A 24720-nucleotide genomic window follows, 5' to 3' on the forward strand; every position below is an offset into this window, starting at 1 on the left:
ACAATATTTGAAAAATATTTGTTATTTTTACTTCATTTAAGTTCTTTGTATGACCTAGTAAACATATAACAGTTCTTTTTCGTTTTATTTTTTATTTTTTACCATGCTTGGTTTATTTGATATTTTTTTTTATAAATTAATCTTTACAAAATTCGCAGCCTTAGAGTAGGAACCCATTTCAAAATAGCAAGGCCAAGGACGGTGAGTTGGTGGACATCTTTAGCGACTAACCTCTGGCGAGTTGTTGCCCTCTGACTAGATTTACTTTCATTAATGACCATGGCAACTCGTTATACTCCTACTACCTTTCGCTTTAAAATTTGCAAAAGCTTAAATAAACAGTTTTTAACTTCCTTTTTTCTTGTTACCATAACCTGTACAATAACAGCCTCCCCATCATCAACTTATAGGCTGGATAATTTTTTTTTTTTTGAAGTCTAATTCTTAGGCCTCTCATCTGAAATTTTTGCACTAACCTCCTTTAGTTGATACCTTTACATTTTCAAAAACTAAAATAAGCCTCTTAAGTATACAGTATTCAGTGAAGCGTTTTTGGTGTTAAATTTTTCTTTTACAAATTAAGAAAGCTTTGATGTTTTCACTTGCGCGGATAAACTCCAACCACTGCATGTTTTCGAGAATTCTTATCTCAAGGCATGCATCAAGTGCTAATTAGATTGATGGTCAGGAAGTATATATCCTCCGCCCCCCAAAAAATTCTTTTCATAATTTATTTAATTCGTAGAAACGCAAAAGTTATTAAAATTTCTAAAAATAAATTTCTTCAATTCTTAATTATAAATTTAATTTAATTATTTTTTAATTAAATCTAAAGAAAAGTAAAAGTTTTAATTTCTATCTCGATGAGACTTTAAGATGCTTTCTTGGCTCTAAATAATTAGGATTTTTTTTATGAAGTTGTATTCTTAGAGGTGTATTTTTCAGATATTTCCTTTTCTTCAAAAATCTTTATTATTATCCTCTGCAAGTTTTATAAATAAACTTACAGAAGTTACGTTCCTTACCAATATCTACTTTCTCACTTAAAAAAAGAAGAAGCATTTGAAAAAGAGCTGTTACTTAGTTCGTGACTTTGCACCTTCCCTAAGAGTTTATATGACATTTTCAAGCCTTTAATTTACGCTTATTATTTTAGGTGCGTTTTACAGGTGACGTGGACTAGACCAGGAAGTGAACTGGCACTACAATACATCTTATTGTTAACTAAAGAGGCTTAATGGCCGGCGCATCCTCTCCTTTTTACTTCCCACCATTTTTACTTTCTCTTACTATGTTAGAAAAAAGAAATGTTGCGATCGTATTTTTTTTTTTTGTATTAATAATAAATATTTCTCAACTAAAGGAACGACATTTCTGAATAGATTTTAGGTCAGTTGCGGTAGTGGTTTTTCTAAGCCCTATCAGATTGGTGCTTCTTCGGAAGTTCCTCAAAGTTATGTAAAATTTTAGCTTCCCAGGATTTTATTAAGTGCTCATACATTTACGTACACACTTCATATTATATTTGCGGTATTGGTTACGGCTAAGAAAATTTTTTGCGTTATTAGGATAACTAGAAATAACATCAAAATATCCCTCTTTTTCGAATATTTTGAATATTCCCACAGAAAAACCAGACTATTATAATATGGTTATCTCAGTCAGTTGTACCACAAATTGTAAAAGACCTATTAATGTGAATGAAATGTTTATAACCCCTTTCAATACTATCGCTCTTAAAGTTTATAACCCTGTATTATTCTATTCAAAACCAGAGGCCCTAAAAGGGTAATTAAGGATGGGAAAGATAAGTTCATTGTTCTAAAATAAATCAAATATCGTTGATAACGTCGAAATTGAAGTAAGACATTATATTCATAGTGCCATTGTTTTAACACCTAATCACAGGAAGTGCCAAATATTAATATTCGCAAATAAATTTCATTTTCTTGGTCGCACTTCTTCACCTTACTCTATTCTCCCAGTGCTTTCATTTTTTACTTTTCCTTTGGCAAGACAAGTGACATTAAGATGCCCTTCCGCATTGTTTGAAACAATACTTTGAAATCAGCATAACCTTTTGATCTGAGGTGTAAGTTTTATGACAGAGAGGTTCATAGTTGATTTATTATTAGCACTCAGGGATTGTTACCCAATTCCCTGGATAAATTTCATCTCTTCCTTTGCTTATGTGCAAGTTGCTCACGCTGTAAATCTGCAGACTGCCATCATTAATAGTGTTCTACTCAGGAGCTAGAGTATCACTTTCAAAAATGGCTACAAGTTAGACTCGAACCTTTCTCAGATTTTAACTATTTACTCCTTCGCCCCATACTACCAGACATTTATCGGTGTTGTACCCAGTCTCAGTTTTAGACTACAGTCATATTAAAGCTCCTAGGTTGATAAGGCTCGCGGTTGAGCCATGATGTCCTTAAGTTTACTTCTTCTACCGAACACCACCATAGAAGATTTCTGTTTTATGTTTAATACAGCTTATAACATCTAAAAATATCGCGGTGTTCTTCAGATTTGAAAGGTACAGCTAATTCCTCGCTCTTCTTACTTAATAAAACACAAAAACTAGCATCAAAATAATTTCCTAAAAGATATCCTGGATTAATGTTTATTATTCTACCAAAGATATACTTCATACCATTCCAGATTTGGAGAGAATAGATCCTCCTAAGGAATTGATAAATAAAATTTCATTAGGATATTTAAATAGTTTTTTCATATCGTTATTAATCGCTAGCAAAGACCGTTGGTGTCGTGGTATCGTAGGCTGACATGCAACCCTCACTGAATCTAATTTAATAAAAACAGACGTATTTACACTTTTTCAACATTGAGAGACAACAGAGTAAAGAAAAAGAAAAGTGATGCCTATTTTTCAGAGCTTTGTCTCCAACAAGCAAATTAGGTATTGCAGACAGGGGTGACCTGCAAACATACTCAACTATAATTATTTTTTATTAAAAGCCAAGGCCTTGTTCGGAAAATGGAACCCAGTGCCTCACTAGGACCAGTGCCATACTAGCTTTGCGGGCGTCGCCTCTAACCGCTCGACTACCGTTCTTCCAATGAGGCGATGGAGTAAGTTCAATGGAAAAACATGCCAGCTAAATGGCCACACGAGGTTATATTTGACCCACAATTCAAGATACGTCAAATGTACAGGTTTGCATCCGTCTTCAAAGCCCAAGAAACCTCGAGAAACACTTCATTTAGGGGCTCTTTTTTTAACGAAGTACCTCAAAGTATCAGGAGAAGAAACAAAGTTGTTCAAAATGGAAACCGGCTAAAACACTATCAACCTAATGACTTATCTTATTAAACCACAGCAACTTCAAAAATCTCTGAATTCCCTGCCTTTTAAGAATCAACACGCCCAGGAACTCCGCCAAGTACCAGTAATGGACGCAGCTAAGCAAAAGTTACGAGACTTTCTGCGGTTCATCTGGTTCACTACTATATTCATGATCTCCCCCTACTTATTAATTTCTGAATACAAGTTTCTCATTACTCCTTTCGCGCTGTTGACTTCCCTAGTTTCAGAATCATTCCAAAATTATCCCAATGAATTTTAACTCTCCGCAATCACCCTTTGGAATGCCAACGGTTTGAACTAAACAGAGACCAGCTAGATATACTCTTTAAATCACCCTTGAATACGTTTATGCCAGTAGGAATCCATTCGGAAGACTTTGTTCTAGACCAGTGATAGGCAAAATTTTTTAGGAGCGGGCCAAAAACCAAAAGGAAAAATTTTGACGGACCATAATAATTTTTTTAATATTTTATATTAAATATTTGTTTTGTTAATATTTAAAAATTTACAGTAAGTGAGTAAGATACTTTTAAGTGTATCAAAATTAAACTAATGCGATGTACGTATGTAGCTGCAAGTGTTTTGATGATAGTTCGTCATAATTTGGTTCAAATTGCGACGTAGTTATTCTTAAAAGTGAACTGAGGGTTCTTCGCCAATCTATTTCTCACTCAGCTTTTACTAAGTTTCATTATTAAAAAAAGCTGCTAACAATATGAAGTGTAATTGTTATTTTTAATTATTATTGTAGGGAACGGATTAGCTATGAGGTTAGCGTACTGGACTCCCACGCGGAGGACCCAGGTTCGAATCCAGCTGCTGACCCTTAGATTTTCTCTTCCTAGGAGCTTCTTACAGCTCACTGTCCGGTGATGGACAGTGTTGTCTGTAACGGGAGAACACTGTCTGGAGGCCGGCAGTACACTGAAAAAAGCTCAAGCGCCAATAACCTTAGATGTTGACGCGCCTTAAATAATTAAAAAAAAAATTATTGTTAAATATGGACGGGCCGGATTGAACCTTCACTGGGCCAGAGTTAGCCCGCGGGCCGCAGTTTGCCCATCACTGCTATAGACTACCAACTATTTGGGTTCAGCATGAGTTTAGTACCTCAGTTAATAATCTATTCAGCAATGGGTTTCCAATTTCTTCATTCAGTTTCATTCTTCGAGACTATAGGATCTAATTTTCTTGCGAGAAAAGATTTGAATGCTTGGTATCCTCAGAGGGGATGTCGTACACCCATTCACTCAGAGGGACGAACAATGTTAGATGTTATTAATCAGTACAATATCCTCTCACCAGATCGGCCTAATATACACTGACAATAGTACAATAAAATTTACCTGACGTAGAGGACACTTTCAAGACTCCTATTCATTTAATGTCATATCCTCTGACATTACATTGTCCTTTAGATTGCGAATGGATAATAAATTGTATTCGACATATCCTATTTACCCTCAGTTTCTCTCAACATTTCATCATCTAACTCATCTGTTTATCTGTTTCCAATTCATTGAAACAATTGCAAGAAAAATGTAATATTGAACACTTGAGAGTAGACCTTACATTCCACATCCAATTGCCAGCCAACTCGCATACGCTTGTGTGGGCTTAACTGAACTCTTTGAGTGAAAATAAACTCACCATTTGATTATTAAATATCAATTTTTATAGTAGCTAAACCTTTTGTGGTCACCATACCCTTGGTTGAGGATGGAAGAAGGAAAAACAGAGGTTTCAGAACCTTGAAATTATCTGCACTCCAATAATCAGTAATTATATAAAAAAGGAAAAGGCACCAAAAAAATTATCTACGAAATTTTGTAACGTAAAGTATTACGTAGGAAAATATTGCTATTACGTTCTATTTCTTTTATTGGATTAGAAGCTTACGTTGGGAATGTCAAAGATTATTTGTAAATTTTTTTTATTGTTCGTTTGGATGATGAAAAGTCATTAGTAACTAGGACGGACAAAAGACACTTCATTCAAAAATAAACATATATACAGCTTTTCTTCTGGAGTTTAGTTTACACTATAACCTTCTAACAAGACTAGAAGAGGAAAAAAATTTCCAATTTAAGGAAAATATGTACATTTTTCTACTTTGTTCATTTTACAGATTCATGCGTCTTAAATCTTCTTATTCGGTGGCAAGTTCGTTTCCATGCAAAAACTTGCAGCCAGTTTAGACTCTGCAGAGTAGCGGGAATAGGGCTCGAAACGCTATGTTGCCTTTGTTAATACGATACTTTAAGGGAGGAATAAGTTTTCGGTTGAAAGTGACATCTTATCGGGCAGAACTTGACCATGTCATTGACTGTCCTCGGAATTTTACTTCTTTCCAAAGCATGGGTCCACGTTTGGAAAATAATATGGCTACATTTTTTTTTAAAATGATTTAAAGCGCGTCAACATCTGATTGGCGCCCGGAGCTTTTTTTTCAGTGCACTAACGGCCTCCGGACAGTGTTCTCTCGTTACAGACAACACTGTCCAACACCGGACAGTGAGCTGTAAGAAGTTCCTATGAAGAGAAATCTAAAGGCCAGCAGCTGAATTCAGACTCGAAATCTACGCGTGGAAATCCAATACGCTAACCATATATGTAGCTAAACCCCTCCCTCTCAAAACAGTTAGTTAATACTGGAAAAATGAGCGGCTGAACTTAAACATGGCCTTCCAAGAGAATTTTTAATAGATAAATAGAACATTTAAATACTTTTAATATATTTACTTTCAAGTACGTACGCACACACACACACCTACACAAATTGAAATAGAATACAGAATAGAGTCAACAACAATTTCACGAGTAATATTTACAGGAATAAACATCTTGCAATGACTGGTTTACTCAGGGAAGTAGAGACAGAATATTTATTGAAGTAGAAGGGTCAAAGCTAGTTCCTGAAAATATTTTTGCTTTAACTTTTAAAGATTTTATAAATGGCTTTAAGTAAGGATGCTGATATAAGTTTTACAATGGTGATGCACTTGGACTTAGAATAAAAGGAAGATTCAGAAAAAGATTCTGAAACGAAAACTTTATGCGCAGGGAACAACAACAGCAACAATAATAATAATAAAAAGATGATCATTATAGACGATGCCCCTAAAAAATTAAAGAAAAACTTCTAATTAGAAGTCTTAGTTGGGTAGAATAAGTGGCTAGGACATAGGAAGAAATGGATAGAAGAGACTTGATGAAGATTGCTACGCTGCATGAAGCAATTTTTTTTTGTGGAGTTCTTTGAGAACAGCAATTCTAAGCATTCTTTTCCAATATCTGTTCAGTGGTAGCTACAGTTCGGCCGCTACACAATATCAAGTTATAATTAAAGTATTTCGAACTGTATTAAAAGTGTTAAGAAAATCTGTAAACCAGATATTGAATTTTACAGAATAGACTTTTAAAGGTTGGAATTTTCTGGACAAAGGCATAATCGATTATGTTTAAGTTAGAATGATAATTAAAGAAATATTTATCAATTACTTTCATATTGAAGTATACAAAATGATTATTGGATTTATGATTCTGGGTAAATCCAAGAAAATGATGTAAATGTATGCGTAGGCGTCTTTACATATCAAGGAATATACGAGGGTCGTTTGAAAAGTCCGTGCAAAAATAAAAACTACTTAATTTTTTGGGGTAAACCTTTTTTATTTTTCTACATAGTCTCCTTTTAGGCTTATACACTTCGTCCAACGCTGCTCTAGTTTGTTGATCCCTTCCGAATAATAGGATTTGTCCAAGTCTGAAAAATAGCCATTCGTTTCTGCAATCACCTCCTCGTTTGAATAAAATCTTTTTCCCGCCAGCCATTTCTTCATATTGGGGAACAAATAGTAGTCCGAGGGAGCCAAGTCTGGAGAATAGGGGGGATGTGAAACGAGTTGGAACCCTATTTCCATTAATTTTGCGGCCACAACTGCTGAGGTGTGAGCTGGTGCGTTGTCGTGATGGAAAAGGACTTTTTTGTGAGCCAATCGTGGGCGTTTTTCTTGCAGCTCGGTTTTCAAACCGTCCAATAACGCTGAATAATATGCACCTGTAATAGTTTTACACTTTTCCAGATAGTCGATGAGGATTATTCCTTGCGAATCCCAAAAGACAGTCGCCATAATCTTTCCGGCCGAAGGAACGGTCTTCGCCTTTTTTGGCGCAGATTCCCCCTTGGTAACACATTGTTTAGATTGTTCTTTGGTCTCAGGAGTGTAGTGATGTATCCATGTTTCATCCACAGTGACGAAACGACGCTTAAAGTCCTGCGGATTCTTCTGGAACAGCTGCAAACCGTCCTTGCAACACTTCACACGATTTCGTTTTTGGTCAAGCGTGAGCAATCGCGGCACCCATCTTGCGGATAGCTTTGTCATGTCCAAATGTTGATGCAAAATATTATGTACCCGTTCATTCGAGATGCCCACAGCACTAGCAATCTCACGCACCTTCACTCTTCTGTCATCCATCACCATATCATGGATTTTATCAATGATTTCTGGAGTAGTAACCTCAACAGGGCGTCCAGAACGTTCAGCGTCACTTGTGTCCATATGGCCACTCCGAAAATTTTGAAACCACTTATAAACTGTTCTAATCGAAGGTGCACCATAATGTTTATCAAGCTTCTCTTTAGTCTCCTGAGGCGTTTTGCCTTTCATAAAGTAGTGTTTAATCAACACAGGAAATTCATTTTCGTCCATTTTTTGAAAATCACTCGACTTCCTCGATTCAAACGAATGCCAAACACAAAGAAATAGACCGATCTGACTGAAACTTGGTGTGTGTTCTTCCAAGAGATGCTACTAACTAAACATAACCTCGATACGCGCCAGTGGTGCTATCTCTCTGACTTTGCACGGACTTTTCAAACGACCCTCGTATACCCAGAATAAATCAGCCTAATTATTCCCGATATCGGAATACTTAGTTATCATCATAAAATTAGTTCAAATCACGGAACAAAAATAAAAATGTATCTAAATGATACACAAATAACCAAATTCCCAATATTTCATTCATCAGGTCGTAATTCCAGCCGTTTAAAGTCGTTCGAAAAAGGTTTTTATACAATTATTATAACAATTATGTCATTTAAGTAATTTGACTGCATTAAATTTTCAATAATATTGTTTAGAATTTTTTAGAAATCAACCCTATGTTGGCCATTTATAAAAAAAAAACAAAAAACAAAACACAAATAGAAAATTCATGGAGCTAAATAATTTAAAACACTTTTTACAAAAGTGCATATATCAACACACAGTAACGAAATTATTATAACAATTATTTTTTGACAGTGTTTAAAAATGCCCTTTGTGAGGTGGCTCGAATTTAATTTTTAAGTGTAAGTAAATAAAATTTTGAAATCCAATTTAAATGCAAGTTGAGTACAGCAGAAAATGAACATCGTCTATTTATGTTCATTCTCCGGTTAAATTGATCGGAACTTCACTTTAGTTAAAAACTTAGCTTCACTAATTGCAGAAATGTACTACAGTTGTGAAAATAAATAAAGTTAAAAAAAGAAAAGAAAAGTGAATTATTATTGCAACTAGTTATTGAGTTATTTTTAACTGTGTATAATGTGTGCTCTCAAATTCTTCTTTGATACTGAAATTTTGTTTTAACTCCGTGATTCAAATTATGACAAATTTTGTCTATTATTTGATATTAATAGACCAACTCTTTCTTTTTTCAATTTTAATTTGCGTATGATGTGATGATTATTCATAATAATGATAAATAAATAAAATTAATTTGAAGTAGAGTTGAAATATAGCGCCTATTAATTACTATTTGTAAAGATTTAATCAAAATTATTTTAACAAAAAGTTTATTAAATGGAAGTGGTCAGCATAAAGGGTCTGTGAATTTTAATAAATTCTAAACATATTTTTGAAAATTCATTTTTCAAAATGATATCAGTAGTTATCAAATTTGAATAAAACACATAAGCTTTTTCGAAAGTTTCTGATTGGCTGATAATACGAGTTGATGAATGAAATGTTGGGTACTTGGTAATTTGTGTACCTTTTGACGTTTGATCAACTCTTAAACTTAACTTTTTAAACTGTAAGTTTTTGTTAAGGAGATAAGCATAAGATTTCAAAGACTGTCACGATTATCCCACTACTTTTAAGCAAAACTCCTTCATTAAATGATGTTTATATCTTCAAATAATTAATTATTGCATCAATTATTAATAAATAAGAAAAAACATGATTGAGCCTCGTAGATGAGAGATTGAATTAAAAGTTAGTTTATTACTTATTGCTGAGCTTCAGCGGTGGCAGGTATAACATTGAATGTGACGTTCTTAAAGAGTGTATAAATATACTTGTAGAGCTAACTGAAACATTAGTTTGTTTTTTTTTCGTCGACTGGAAACATACCCATTTAATAGGTGAGTGTCATTGTAATACTATTGTTAAGTTCGCTTTATTTTTGAATGCGTTATCAACTTTTATGTTGCCTTTCGCTAGGTAAATGAATTTCTTATCAATATTATTTTTATAAATATTTCTTCTAAATACTAAAACTTATTATTATATCTAAGTAATGAAGAGAAAAAACAAAAATCAATTGATCAATCTTTACTTTCTCAACCATTTAGGCTGCAGTTAATAAATTAAATCATTTACTGAATTCCTGTACACTGAAATGACAAAATTAGCTTAAAACTAATTTTTATCTTGCATTCTTGTAGAATAGAATTTCATATTTTATTTTTGCAAAGGCATCCTTTCATGTCTACATCAATAAAATTATTGCTCGATCAAAATTTTCTCTATTTTATTAACAACAACAAAAATCGTACCTGTAACAACCCAAAGGCTTTCCGTGTTTATTATAAAGAAAAATAAATCCGGTGATCACTATAAAGTTACTTTTATCTTCATTAATATAGATAAAACAAAATAAAAGAAATTTAATGCCTATTTTTATTCAGGCGGGCTTTACGTCTAACTACCAATATTAGGTGTCTCGGACGGAGGCGACTAGCAAACCTACTTTTCTATAAATTTCTCATATTAAGCATTAAATAAAATCCATGGCCTAGACCAAGAATCGAACTCTGTACTAAGGTACATCTTAGCTTTGCTTATAAAATGATTCTATAGCTCCTCAGAATCTCTCTCTGGAATCATTGCCCTCTGACCAAAAATCTAAACAGCTCAGACTGGATGCTTCTTGGGGCTCTTATGCTTTCTAAGGGAACTTGGCTACAGTTTCGTATTTAAAAACTCAAAAATTGATATGGTAATTTTCCGTAGTTCCGCTCAATGGAAAAGAAGTTACTTTTACAGTAATGGGTGCGATAATGTAAACTTTTTGGTATCTGGTTTCAACCGGAACCTGTTTGAGACCTTTTTAATCTTTCACAGAAATCTTTCAACATTTAGATAGACCTTGTGTGATCATTCTGAGCTCAAAATAGAATAATTGCTGAAAGATAAGATTTAACATTTCATTTGAGTACTTTAATTGGATAACAGAATTTTAGGGAATGAAATCGCTTAACCCAAAGTACCGCATTACTAAATACATTTTTTACTTTTTTGAGATCTTATCTAAAAGGACTAAAAAGCTTTTTTTCACACAATGCACTCGCAGTCCTTATGTCAGTTTTAAAATAGTTTAACAGGAAAATTGGATTAGGAGCTTTAATAGTCGGGGTAGACTGCTTTTATAGGGATACAAAAATTCTTATTTTAAAGAAAATGGCTTTACCAAAAGTGCGATTTCCAAAAAGGTTTTTACAGTTTTCTTAGATTTTTCACTAAACCAGATTAACTGAACTCTAAACTGAAAATAATAAACTCATGTCTGGTGACTCGTTAGTCGAGCTGTTAGAGTCGATGATCGCAAAGGAAAGAAGTACTAAGGTAATGGGTTCGGTTCCCGGTCTAGGCCATGGATTTAACTTAAGGTGGAAGTCCATGACATCTGATCAGTTCTAGGAAGTAAAGCCCGCCTGCAATAATAGACATTAATAAACTCACGTAAGTAATTATCAGTTTTACTTACAAATTTTTATTTGGACAATTGATTTTAGAAGAGGTATCTGGGCTTTCCTGTAAAGTGATTTGCGTTTTCACTGGTCACTTATTTTACTATGTGTTAAAATTGTAGTTGTTAAAATACGCAGAAAATTGTCACTTAAACTGTGAGAATTTGAATAAAAGAAATTTTTTGAGCGTTTTAATCCAATTGTTTGAAGTAGTCGTAGAGATGTCAACAACACATTCAATCATGTTTGTACTAGTTAGCTAAACAAAACACCGGGCAAGCAAAGTTTCTTCTGACCTTAGTTTTACAGAGGTCATCTCATCGAATACTTCCGAATACAAACATCCAATGTCAGATTGTTGGTCTTTATGCATGGCAAAGCTTTAAATTCAGTGCAGTGTCAAGGACAGTTTTATATATATATATATATAGAAATAAAGGACAAACTCAATCTCTGTCCATACTAGTCTTGTAGTCGTTTTAAATAGGTATTTAACAATACTTCTCGTCAACTAGTAAACTGGCTTTGAAAAAGTAAAAATAATTGCTATTCAAAAATCCGTCAAAACATTTAACATAAGATGTGTGATAAAAAAGAAGAAACTAATTTATAACTTTCATAAATTATCATATTAGTTAAATAATTATTTTTAGTTTTCATTTAGTTTGTTTTTTAAACAATTACTAGCAAACTATGGCCGAAACTTTTATAATTTTACTTTCTATTACTCCTGGTAAAAAAAAGAAAGTATTTTAATCAAATATATTTTGAGTTTTTTGAGTGAAGGATTTGCAGTACTCGTTCAGATTTTATATTTTGCATTTTCTCCGGTAATATCCATTTAAGAATTACTGAGTTCTAAAAAGTCGTTTTTCCAAATTGACTTCTCTACCTGTATGGTTTAATATTAACTATCTTTTTGTTCGAAATGTAGGTTTCAAGTTTTGACTTGAATAAATTGGGGAAAGAGTAATCGTATGAGTGTTCAAACCAGATTTTTTAAAAATCTGGGCTGTACCAAAAAGAATTCCTTCATTTTGAAAATAAAAAAAACGAAAGATAAAATATGTATGTAGTTATGGTTTTATTGATGTAGTGTGGAAGATACTGATTATTTCTTGCAAATTTACTTATTTTATTGTTTTTTACTATTTTATTTCTTGTTGAGTTTTGTATAGCTGGACCTTGTTTTTTATTTAATTTATTAATAAATTTATCTATTCAATTTATTTTCTTCCATTGCTTGCTTATTTTTGAAGTTTTATGAATGTGTAAATTAAGTTTACACCTCAATCTGTATTTTATTGCGTCTTAATACTATTTTGATTTTTGACGTATTTTTAATGTTATGAACAATTTTCTTTTGTAAATACCGTATACATCGACCATATTTTATTACGTCAATTTCTCTGTTCTCTTATTTCTTTGATTTTTATTGTTTGTGCAATTCGTAAGAGTAACTTACATACTATGTAAGTTCTGAGGTAACTCGAATTTGTTTTAATTTGATTTATTTATTTTCTTCCATCTTATTTCTTTGCTTTTGATATGTTATGTATTTTTTTAAGTACTGTAATATCTCAATATGATTATTGTTTTTTTTTTACCTTATCTCCTTGTTACGTGCATTTTGTACCTTTGTACTCATAATTATTAAATGCTTAAATGCTATAATTACCTCCAGATAAGAACTTTTCATGAAATCTTTTCTTTCGTTTGCCTGTCTTTAGAAATAGAAGTAATAATATGGAAATAAATGGATTTTATCAGGAGGTTGAAAAAGGGTTATATTCTGTTTTTAGTAAATGCTTATTTCTACTTATTGGTGACTTTTTTTCACTTATTAATGGTAACTGCATGGAAAGAATAAAAAAAAAAAAAAATCAAGCATGCCTTGACAGACATAATTACTGAATTGCTTGGAACCAAATCAAGAACTTTGTATTCAAGCAATGTTCAGCAGAGTACATCAATAAAATGACTGATCTTTGACTTTAGATTGTTTTCAAATGCTTATGTTTGATTTTCAAGCCAAACGTTTTTCAATTAATTTTATTGTAAATGAGTGGCTATTCCTTTCCTCTAAGTTGCAAAAACAGAAATTTTGAATTTGAGTATTGCTAAATATGTCTTCCATGTAGTTATTTTCAGAACTTTAACTCCTTATAATCTGGTGTTTGCTGCTCAATTCCTCAAATTTATGTTTTATTTGGGGCAGTTAGGCAATTAGATTATATTCCAGGTTTGAATTTATCCGTTTACAATTATTGTTATGAATTACTGAATGAATTTGTTTATGATATTTCAACGATGCCTTAGAGATTACCAAACAAAAGGGAAACAAATAATCAATTTCTTAATTATAGATTCTAAATAGGCAGGTAGAGTATTTTATAGAAATAAATATCGAAAGGAACCTACCTACTGTTCTAATTTTAAAATGATTAGTTATGTAGATTCCAAAAATGATTCTATGATTCTATTCATTACAAGCTGCAATGGATGGCACAGGCCAAAAAGTAATTTTGTTTAGTGATATTTTGTATGTCTATGTCTTTAACAAAACAATTCATCATGACCTTAAACATTCTTTCTATTCATCAGAGATTTATTACAAAATTTCATTCGCTCTTTCCTGACCATTAATTTACCAGTTCTCATCTATTACACTCCCTGGCGACTTGAGGTGGCAATGGCCGCTAGAATTTCGTGGAAACTGTGGGAATCAATAATTAAATATTATTACTTTCGGAGTCATCATTACGTGATTCCTCCATCCATGTTTCTATTGTCTGATCATTTATTTGTTGATCTGTAGTTGTAAATTTTCAATACAAAAATTAAACTTCACATTGTCGAAAGTTACGTACTTCATGCAAGAGTTCTTGAAAATGGTATTAGCCGTTTAAAACGCAATCAACCTGATAATGACAGTGGCGCTAACGTGAACAAACTAGAGGGGGGGCTTAAAGTATCATATTAAGTTTAGAACCTAAAACTAAATAGTAACCAAACAGTAAAAATAGCAACTGCGCAATATGCTTAAGCTACAGCACAGCACTACATCAGCACTCAAACTTCTGCATCACAGAATCTAAGATGCCCAGAAGTAGAGGATGATAAGTCAAAATTAATATTGGTAGTTTTTGTTACTAAAAACTTCTTTTTTTTTTTTATTTGTTTCTTTCACCTCTAAAATAATTACAAGTATTTTTTACCAGAGTGCTTTACAGCTTCAGGTACCCTAAGTTGCATTAAAAGGAAAAATCCGAATTGATTAAATTAATCCAAACACTATATGTGTTAGAGGAAATAAAAAAATACCTTAGCAATAATCCTCTCGTTGAAACAGAAGAAAAAAACAGAAAAGAGTAATTCCAGAAGAAATGCTGCAAAAAGACACATAAATAAAGAAGGGCTAAGCAGTAAAAGAATAAATCAGTTAGAAAGAAAACAAAGAGAGGTCCATTTCAACAATAGCGAAGAGTTGTGTTTAATAATTGTTAATTTAATTTAATTGCAATAATTTATTACCCAATTATTTTTTTTATTGCCCATTGATTTTGGTGACAGATTCATTAATCCAGAGGGAAGAAAGAAAAATGCCAATTTCAGTCATTAATTAATTCAGTCATTTAGTAATTCAGTAATGACTGAAATTGGCTTTTTTCTTTCTTCCTTCTGGATTATTTTTTTAGTCTGTGCTTTAACAAAAAATAATTATTTGCCACAGGACAGGGCCCGCAAAGGTATGATGTATTTGGTACTTGGTTCGATTCTCGTTTTGCCTAGGATTTTATTTACTGGTTAATAAAACGAATTTATTGAAAAGTATTTTTGCTAATCGCCTCCGTCCACGACACGTAATTTGGTAATTGGACGTAAAGTCCCCCTGAAGAGATAGGCAGTATTTTACTTTTACAAATTAATATTACAACAAAAGAAAAACGTTAAATTGTAGAATATGTTTGCGAGGATTCGGTCGATAAAACTACTTTTAATTTTTCGTCGTTTCGAAAAATTTCTTGTCTTCCACAGGCTATTGTGTGAGCTGGTTGTGACTTTCAATACTATGATAATTCAAGTATTAATTATGTAAATTAAAACTACTGCAAAAATGTTAATGTTAAAATGTTCTCCGATGGCCTACTTCAAGAATTATTGTAACCATTATCACAATTTATATTTCCTTCAATTAAAGAAGAAGAAAAAAAGATTTATTTTTTTTTACTACGAAAATCAAATTAAAATATCAAAATTCAGATTAGCATCATTTAGAAGAAATTTTATTGTTTTAAAGTATTGTTTGTACTTGGAATTATGAATTAGTTTTTTTATGATCAGTACAAAAAATATTTCAAACATCTTCATAATTCCTCTTTTATGTCTTTCAAATATCTCTCCTTGATTCTGGCAAACTATTTAATTAATTAAGAATTATAAATAAGCAATAAAAGAATGTATCTTAATTTATCTCGTTTGTGCGTTGTTATGGTTTAACACTGTTTGATTAAAACTAAAAAAGGACAAACCTGATTTAATTAATTTTTGCTTTTGTTATTATTGCATTCTCGGTTCGTTTAATTAGGAAAACAAACCAATTTATTTATTTTTTGTAGTAGAAGAAGGAAGCATTGCTGAAAACTCAGGTTTGAAATTTTCTCTTCCTAGAAGCTTCTTGCAGCTATTGAAGTGTTTTCTGTAGCGAGAGTATACTGTCTGGAGGCCGGCAGTAAAGGTCCCTCAGTTGTTGATACGCCTTATTATAAAAAAATCTGGTTGAACAATCACTCGATTTACCTTTTTACTGTTCTCATAGTTCTAATTCATTAAAATTCTTAATATTCGAAACTTAATATTATTATTTGACCCTTTTTTATTCTCACCAACATTATAGTTTGTAAAAGCGTACATTAATATTTAAAATGTAACTTAACTGAGTATCCAACTTCAGCCACGAAGTTTTAAAGAATAATTTAAAAACTATTTTCAAGGAAGTAAACTATAGGGGACTCAAAATAAAAAAATCTGCCCAGTTACAGTACCTTCTTTTACTACACTAGAGTCAGTGAAAGTAATAACTGAGTTCAAGAAGTATTCAAAAACATACAAAATAATGCCAAACTTACAAGTACTTTTGTGCAAAAATTGTTAAGTGTTCAGAGCTTGAAGAGGAAGTAAAATTTTCTCTATTTTGAAACGTGTTATGAGCTCTTTAACCAGGTTGGATACTGAAGAAGAATCAGAACTATGCTATAATAATGATAGGGGCTAATGTCCAGTGCAGTCCAAGCACCCGCCACTAATAATGAGCGTTTATTTTAAAGAAATTCCCAAACAGAAAAACATGTACTCTTTCCAATTGCTACAGTCTGCTGCATAATGGACAATCAGCGTTTCAAACATGAAATAATCACATTCTATAAGAACACCCTAAGATCGTATAATAATAAATAAGTAAAAAAAAAGGTATAATAATGGTACAAATAATAATAAGGAAAAATAAAATCTAAATAATAACTTAATTGCTAAAACTTATTAAACTTAAACGCAAAAAGAGGAAAAATTAAATAAAAAGATAAATAAATTCCTCTCGAAAGTCATTATTCATAATTGGATGCAATCAATAGAAACTACAGGCGTTTTTCTTCCAGATGATAACAATAATTTTTAATTTTTTTCTGTATAAAAAAAATCAATCAAATCTAAAGAGAAAGGGTTTTCCCGGCTGTAAGAATTATTATTGCAGAATTATTAATTCTTTTAATGGCTGTAGAATGGGGCATCTCCTTTGTAATGTTTGTAATGGTGTTCAATATCTTCTATCTAATTTAGAATACATGAGCACACAGTCTAGTCTACAGTTTTGGCGCGCAGAACGCTGAAGTTCAAATTTAGCAGTGACCCAGTGCTATTGAAACATAACTAAATAAATAAGTAATAAATGCATTACTTTTTCATTTTAAAGCTATTCTTTCATTTAGGATGTAACACAATCACTTTATATGAATATTTCCAGGAATACATTTATGTTATGTAAAATAATTTTGGCAACGTAATCTTATTGAGCTATAAAATAGTAATCGACTGTCATAGATAATTAATAATTACTTTGAGCTGAAGCTGTAGGAAAGTGGCAAATAAGGTTTATGAAGTTAATCTAAGGAACAGAAAACTGGGTACAGTTTTTTAAAAAGATCTAGTAGCAATTATTTGTGCTGAGATTATTAGAACATAGATAATCAATTTCAGTGTCGCAACTTTCTCAGACTTTCAGGCAGCTTTTTTGTCTATCAAGACTCGTTTTTCTCTCGCCGTCCATCTCTTCCTAACAAACTTTCGACTACAATTGACTGTAAGGTTTCACGTCTCACAATATTTATGTTTATCATTACATTCAAGCTTTTGGAGGTCATAGTACATTAGCACTACATCATCTACATGCATAAGACATGTGTATTTGTTTATTAATTTAAGGCGCAACAACGTCTGAGGTCATTGGCGCCCAGAGCTTTTATTTAGTACACTGCCAGCATCACAGACAATACTAACTATCACCGGGCAGTGGAGAGGCCCCTAGAAAGAGAAAATCTAAGCAACAGGAGCCGGGTTAAATCCGGGACCTCCACGTGGGAAATCAATACTCTAACTACTCAGCTAATTTCTCCCAGTTAGTGTAGAGAAATTTATTTTAAGTAAGATTCCGTTTCACAATTTATTTATCTTTTTTATAAGTTGTGCAATAAATAAATACATGAAGGACTAATGAACAATACATTGTAACCTCTTCGTTATAATAGTACGGGGGAAAGCTTAAGATGTGAAGGATACAGAATGCAGCGAAAAGGAAGGAAAAACCTGCAGCTGGTTTAGAAAGTGAGAGAAGGATGTGTTTTATTCTTTTGTGTCTTATGTATGTGTTTTGTGGGAATAGAAGGATCGTAGGAGGCTATGTCGCGGCAGAGTGGATTTGAATGACAGTCTAGAATGTAAAGGAGTTTCAGATTTAGGATTACGGAGTGTGCAGGGATTATGGACGCAGTCTCGTGCAGTGTGTCAATTTTAGTGCGTCGAGGAAAGTCTGCGAAATTTGTCCTGTGTTGTCTGGAGTTTCTTGATGTTACTACAACAAATCAGGCTCCACCCGGAGCAGGTGTAGAGTAACATCACGTTAATCATTTGTAGAGGAGGAGTTTGTTGGGCACAGTCATTTTCGAGTCACGTGAGCCATTTCACGCTAAATTTGTTGACTTTTACGGTTAATCCAACTAGTTATTCAACTTATGATGATGGATGAAAGTCCGAAACCAGTCAGTTATACAAAAAAGAAGGTGATAAGGCGAGATTATTATTGAATTTCGTTATAAATATTGCGAACTTTTTGAATCGTAAATAAGGGTTCCTAATTTTAATCATCATTCATACAAAATATTTTAAATAAACCAAATTGAGGATGACGCGAGATGTTTGATGTTTGGGCTCTCGAATTTATCATTGGATGTGATATTTTGTAATAATAGATAATTCTTTGATAGTGATTCTCCTTCAACTTTGCCCAAATCCAATTCTGGGGGATAAACAAAATCAAAAAGCAGTCCTCACTACTTAATCCTCAAATAATTATTGCAATCTTAAGTGGAAATTTGTCTTCTAACATGATAAATTTTCTTCGTCGAAGCATGCTTGTTTTTCTTCTGCCTGACCGGTTTTGCAGTTTCATTTACTTTTAGAAATTAGTGCTTTAGGTTTGACAGAAATTCCACTTATAAACTTGCCTAATGGGTAGGTATGTAGATGCAATGTAACTAGATGGTGTTGCCAGATTTGGCGATACATGACAGTTGCTGGTAGTCGGGAAAGATCTGAAATCTGCTAGAATGGGGAGAAAACGTACCAAGGGGTGAAATCTTTTATTTTGTTCAGCACTGCGCGTCCAAACATGTACTCAGTGTTGTTTTACTGAACTACTGATCGGTAGGTCACAGCATTATATTCAGTTATTGTAATTTTACTTACTACTTTTTACTTACTAATATTTAAAATACAGGCCAAACTAATAGGGCCTCTAACTTCATATGTTTTTACTCCTAGGGGACAATAGTCCCAGAATTATAAATTTATTTTCTATTTCTATTTCTACTTTTTAATTCATGAAGTACTAACTGAATCTAACTACATGTAGAGCAGCGCTTTCTGTTGATATAATCCTCTTTTTAATATGAGTAGGTACGAGGTATCATTTTTCGAGATTTCATACTTAAAAATTACATTAGCAATATTTGGTTTGTAAATATTGGATTGGGATATTTAAATTAATTGCAATTTTTCGTTTTTAAAATATTAAATTTTAATAGTTCATCTTAAACAATTGAATTTAGGGTGCTTAAAGAAAGAACGTTTAGTTAAGATCAAGAACGAAAATTGCACAAGATCGCAAAAAATGGCTTTTTGTTACTTACTTACCATTTAATCTTCTTAATTAACTAACATTAATTTTTTATTTATAAATGTTGGTGAAATAACAATGAATTAGAAATTCCAAAGTTCAAGTACTTTGAATTAAACTGGAATTTAATTCATTTCATTCTTGAAGGACATTGCTTACACTTGAACTAAAACTTTTGGAGGTCATTTGTTATTAAATAGTATGTAAAAAATCTATAGTGAAGACTCACACGACTTTCTCTTACTGTGTTTTGATGGAAACCCAACAATCGGAACTACCAATTTGTTGAGTGGATTATTCACTTTTTTTGGTGATAATTTCAATGATAGCTCAGATGATTTACTGTAAACGTTTTTTCATCATTGCAACAGTGTTGATTTACACAAATTTCCTACTAAGTACTATTTCAGTGTTATGTACGTCTGTGTGTATTATACAATATATTATAAAGAGGGTTAAATGTTTTGATAAAATTATGAATTTGTTGAAAATTCCTAAAGTACCGCATATGCAACATTAATGAATTGATTTTTCAATTAATTTCTGAGACTTTTTCAAAAGTGCATTCTTCAATTTCTATAACTTTGTGTGTAGAAAAAAAATTTTTATTAGTATAATTTTTTTGGGGGAAAATTTTTGGTGCATTTTAAGGTGTTTAAACTGTTCCTTTAAGTAACAACTCGAAAACTAATGAGGGTTCACACCAGATTTTTTGGTTAAAAATGATAAAAATAAAATCAATGACATCATTCAAATTATTTTGCTTTAATTAATTCTCATTTAGAATTTATTAGCTTTCACATTCAGATCGTTTTTATTTACAATATATTTTTTGATAAAATATATTAATATGTTTATTTCAGTTTGAATACTTTATTCAAAATTGTTCTTCTTATTTATCTTTATCATACTTTTTATTTAATCATTCACCTCTAACCGCTAGGCTACTTTTATTGATGAGCTCAAGCCTATAAACTCTATCATGCCTTGTCTTTTTATATAACCAGCTAATTTTTTATTTATCGAACTTTACCTGGAACTAAATTATATTGCGAGTGCTATTCTTTATTGAAGAAAAATATTTTATGAAATTTAACGGTCATAGGGTTTTTTGACATTTAATCAATCCTAAATATTATTATTGAATAAGTAATGAAATAAAAATATGTTAATGACATTACTTTTAATTATTCCAAAAGTGCAATCGATTTTTTATTTAATGTTTCTATACCTTCTGGAAAGAAAAGTACTTAGAAAGACCCAGAAGCGGTGAAAGAGACCAATTCTCTTCAGAAAGTACTTCTAATTGCCCTCTGATACCCAACTTTTTTTTCCTGCAAGTTTTAATTAAATAGACCGTATGGTTGGACTCTTCAAGCTATGATATCAAGGTTTTTCTTTTTCGATTCATGGTATCACTTTAATGTCCAGATGAACAATAAGGAAATTAGGAACAGTTCTTTTTGGATTGCTACCTTGGCTGGGTCAGAGTGGCTACCCTTCCACTAGCAAAAGATATGTGACATCTTTATTCATGACCAGTTATTCTTCCTCATCTTAGAATACTAATTATTGCCCTCGATCTTCTTCATTGACCTTACTGATACCATATACTGGGAGGTCAGAATACAGATTTTTTTTTTATGAATGGATTTCCTATTGTTTTATTATCAGGTATATGTTCTTATTATCACTTCAGTACCAGTCAAAAAAGCCTCGTATCAGTACTAACCTATAAAGAGATTGAGAATTGAGAGATGATCAATGATGAGAACTAAAATAGATGATTCAATATGCTTGCATGTCATAACGCTCTTAATTGCTGTTAAATTGATGCATCTATCATAGCATTTATGCAAATACTATTATCAAATGTATTTAGTTGTATACGTGTAACATTATAAGAATGAAAGTGACATACTAATTTCACTTGCTGTGTTTCACATCCTCTAATTTATAAATGTTATTCATACTTGTATTAATGGTCCGATGGTGGAACTCAGACCTAATATCAAATTTAAACTTTCTACGATTATTTTTTTTTAGTTATGCTCACGAACTTACAAACACACACAAACCAAGTTGTATAGAAATTTCAGTTTTGGACTCATGGGACCCCAAAGCAAATATTTCCAGTGAAATCTCGAAATAAAATTGTAACCTGATAGCAATAATTCCTCCTACCTAACATTTATAGACGTAATAAAAAGCATTCTATTTATATATAAGTTCAGTTTAAATTTTAAAAATAATGGTTACATAAAATATTAGATATTATTATTTCATACACAAAATATTGTTTTTCTCTTTACTGTTTTCATTAAAATGTGTCAGTATTAATATTTATCCTTGGCGTTGAAATAAAAAAAAAACCTTCATTTTGTTTTAATTTTTTTATTGTATTTGATGCTTTTAGAATTCCATTAATTACTTTTAAAATTCCATTTTTCTCGACTATTACCCAAGTACTGATCTTGGTGTACGAGTATATGAAAACAATTTTGGAATAATTAATTATAATATAGTAATGTTTTTACAATAATGACTCGTGAAAAAAATGAGTAGGTAAAGTCTATCTACTTATGCAGGCGTTGAGTGGATCAACAAACTTTTAAGACGGAATCTAGCTGCCACGGGGAAACGCTCATAACAATTTTATTGTTTGGTTTAAGGTGACTCACGATACAAAACCACCATTATTGTCATTCCTCTTGCAATACCTGATTTTGAATACTACTATTACTGAATTGAAATCAAATTAATTGATCGGCACTTGAATATTGCGAACCAAACAATGAGCTAAGTACTAAGGATTATTTGGGAAAAGAAAGGTCCATGCGTTAATTTCGAGTAAGACGTAAGATGACCCATCATCCCCATAAAATAAAAAAATACTTATTTTTAAACTACTGAGGTGCTTCATCATTGCACTCAATAAGACTCAACTAAAAAAAAAAGTTAGGACCCTTTTTAGAGCATTACCGGCTCCTGAGAAGTGTTCCTTTTTAACAGCGTACTCTTGTACATTATCAAAATATTTAAGTACATATATTTAAAAAAAAAACTCAAAAAAAAGAAAAAAAATCAGTTGAAAGAATAAAAAATGAATCAGCATTCTGATTTGAAGCAATTCATTAACAACAAGGGAAAGGAGGAGGCCAAGACCCACATCATTGAGTTGTAGAGCCAGGAAAGAAGATGAAGAAGAAGACATTAACAACATAATTTAAAGTCATTGTCCAGATTCTTAACTGAGTATTAAAACTGTCCGGTAGGACAGTTGTATAAGGGTTGACCATCAAAAACTGCACGAAAAAGCGTAACGTTGAAAAACACCCAACTTTGACAATTTTTTTCTCTTTTTCTATAAAAGATAAAATTCCCAAATTTTCTTTAAATCTTACTCCAAACCCTCCTTTATAACTGTAATTTTTTTGCAACCACCCAGATCTAATAGGTTTCGAGAAAAAAGTTGCCGAAAATGAGCAAAAACGGCTTTTTCAAAAAATGTTCTTGTTCTTCTTGTTCTTCTTGTTGTTACCTTTTTTGTAAACAACGTAGCGCCTAAACGCGTGAACCGATTTTCATGAATGAGGTGTCATTCGATTCAATATTTTATGTAGATGTGCCTTTTGGGGGTCCCGACGCTGTACATCGAATGGGAGAGGAGTTAACCCCCTTTATGTAAGGCCCCCTCCAAAATTATTATTACTAATTACTCTGTAAATCTTGGCCCGATTTTGATAAAATTTGGTAGGATGATAGGGTTAGGGCTCCCCTACGTAACATTAAAGCGGCGATCAGCTCTTACACTTGTTAAGGGGATGTATAGCAATCGTTTCAAATTATCGACACGTGAACCGATTTTTAAAAATGAAGTGTCATTCGAATCGAAATTTTATACAGATCTGCACTTTAAAAGTCTCGACGGTATGCCTCATAAGGAGGGGAGTTTGCCCCACCCAAATAAGGCCCTTTCTAAAACTATTATTACCAATATTTCTATAACGCTTAGTCCGATTTTGATAAAATTTAGCACGAAGAAGTGATTAAAGCTCCTCTACGTGGCTGTGAAGTGCCATCATGCTCTTACACCTACTAAGAGGAAGTACTGCAATCGTTAAAATTATCAATGAGTGAACCGATTTACATCAATGAATTGTCGTTCGATTCAAAATCTTTGCCTTTTAGGGAGAATCACTGTAATCGCAGTTTATTTTTCTTGTTCCAATTAAAAGGAAGTACTGAAATCGCAGTTTAATTTTGCTATTTACATACAAATACCTTCCTATTTTATTCAAAACGCTTTCTAAAAAAAATTTGTTATTGAGGATGGTTTGGGGACCGCAACTATAATCATTCTTTAAAAAGATCTCTCCAGTGGTAGTTTCGGTTCCGACTTAACACCTTATCAGGTTATAATAATAGAATTTCTTATTCTAAATTTTAAAAAAATCTGTAAAGCAGATATGTAACTTTGTAAAATAGACAAAAAGGAAAATCTATCCAAAAGGTACAAAAATCTCCTTAACAAAAACTTACAGTTTAAAATGTTAAGTATAAGGGTTGATTAAACGCCAAAAGGTACACAAATCAGCAAGTACCCAACATTTCATGAATACTTCATTGATATTATTTAAGTAATTTTACTGCATTAATTTTCATTAATATTTCTTAGAATTTATTAGATGTCACAGACCCTTATGCTGGCCAGTTCATTCATAATATTTTTTTGTTATAATTATGATTAAATGTATATTATATCTTCGTTATTTAATAGGTACTTTATTTTAACTCTATTCCAAATTATTCTTCTGATTTATCTTTAATATGCCCTTTTTTCTGAGTAGTCATATATGCATGCATGTTGAAGTGGAAAAAGACAAAGTTAGAGTCGACTATTGTTTAAATTTGAAT

General features: G+C 32.0%; 2 protein-coding genes across 3 annotated transcripts in view; one reads left to right on the forward strand and one right to left on the reverse strand.

The window, feature by feature from the left end:
- Window positions 1-11574, reverse strand: part of LOC141459633 (protein phosphatase methylesterase 1) — a 31636-nt gene extending 20062 nt beyond the window's left edge. Inside the window, exon 1 of the mRNA XM_074138920.1 lies at window positions 11375-11574. The gene's annotated coding sequence lies outside the window, so the exon portion shown is untranslated. The remainder of the gene's footprint in view (window positions 1-11374) is intronic.
- LOC141459608 (organic cation transporter protein-like) overlaps window positions 9604-24720 on the forward strand; it is a 34639-nt gene continuing 19522 nt past the window's right edge. The window contains exon 1 of one of the 2 annotated variants that reach the window (XM_074138858.1): window positions 9604-9749. The gene's annotated coding sequence lies outside the window, so the exon portion shown is untranslated. Of the gene's footprint in view, window positions 9750-9806; window positions 9829-24720 lie in introns of those variants that run through there. The other variant, XM_074138872.1, reaches the window with a different exon arrangement.

Source organism: Rhodnius prolixus, unplaced genomic scaffold (genome assembly GCF_049639745.1).
Source record: "Rhodnius prolixus isolate KJV_2025 unplaced genomic scaffold, Rpr scaffold_1, whole genome shotgun sequence".
NCBI classification, from domain to species: Eukaryota; Metazoa; Arthropoda; class Insecta; order Hemiptera; family Reduviidae; genus Rhodnius; species Rhodnius prolixus.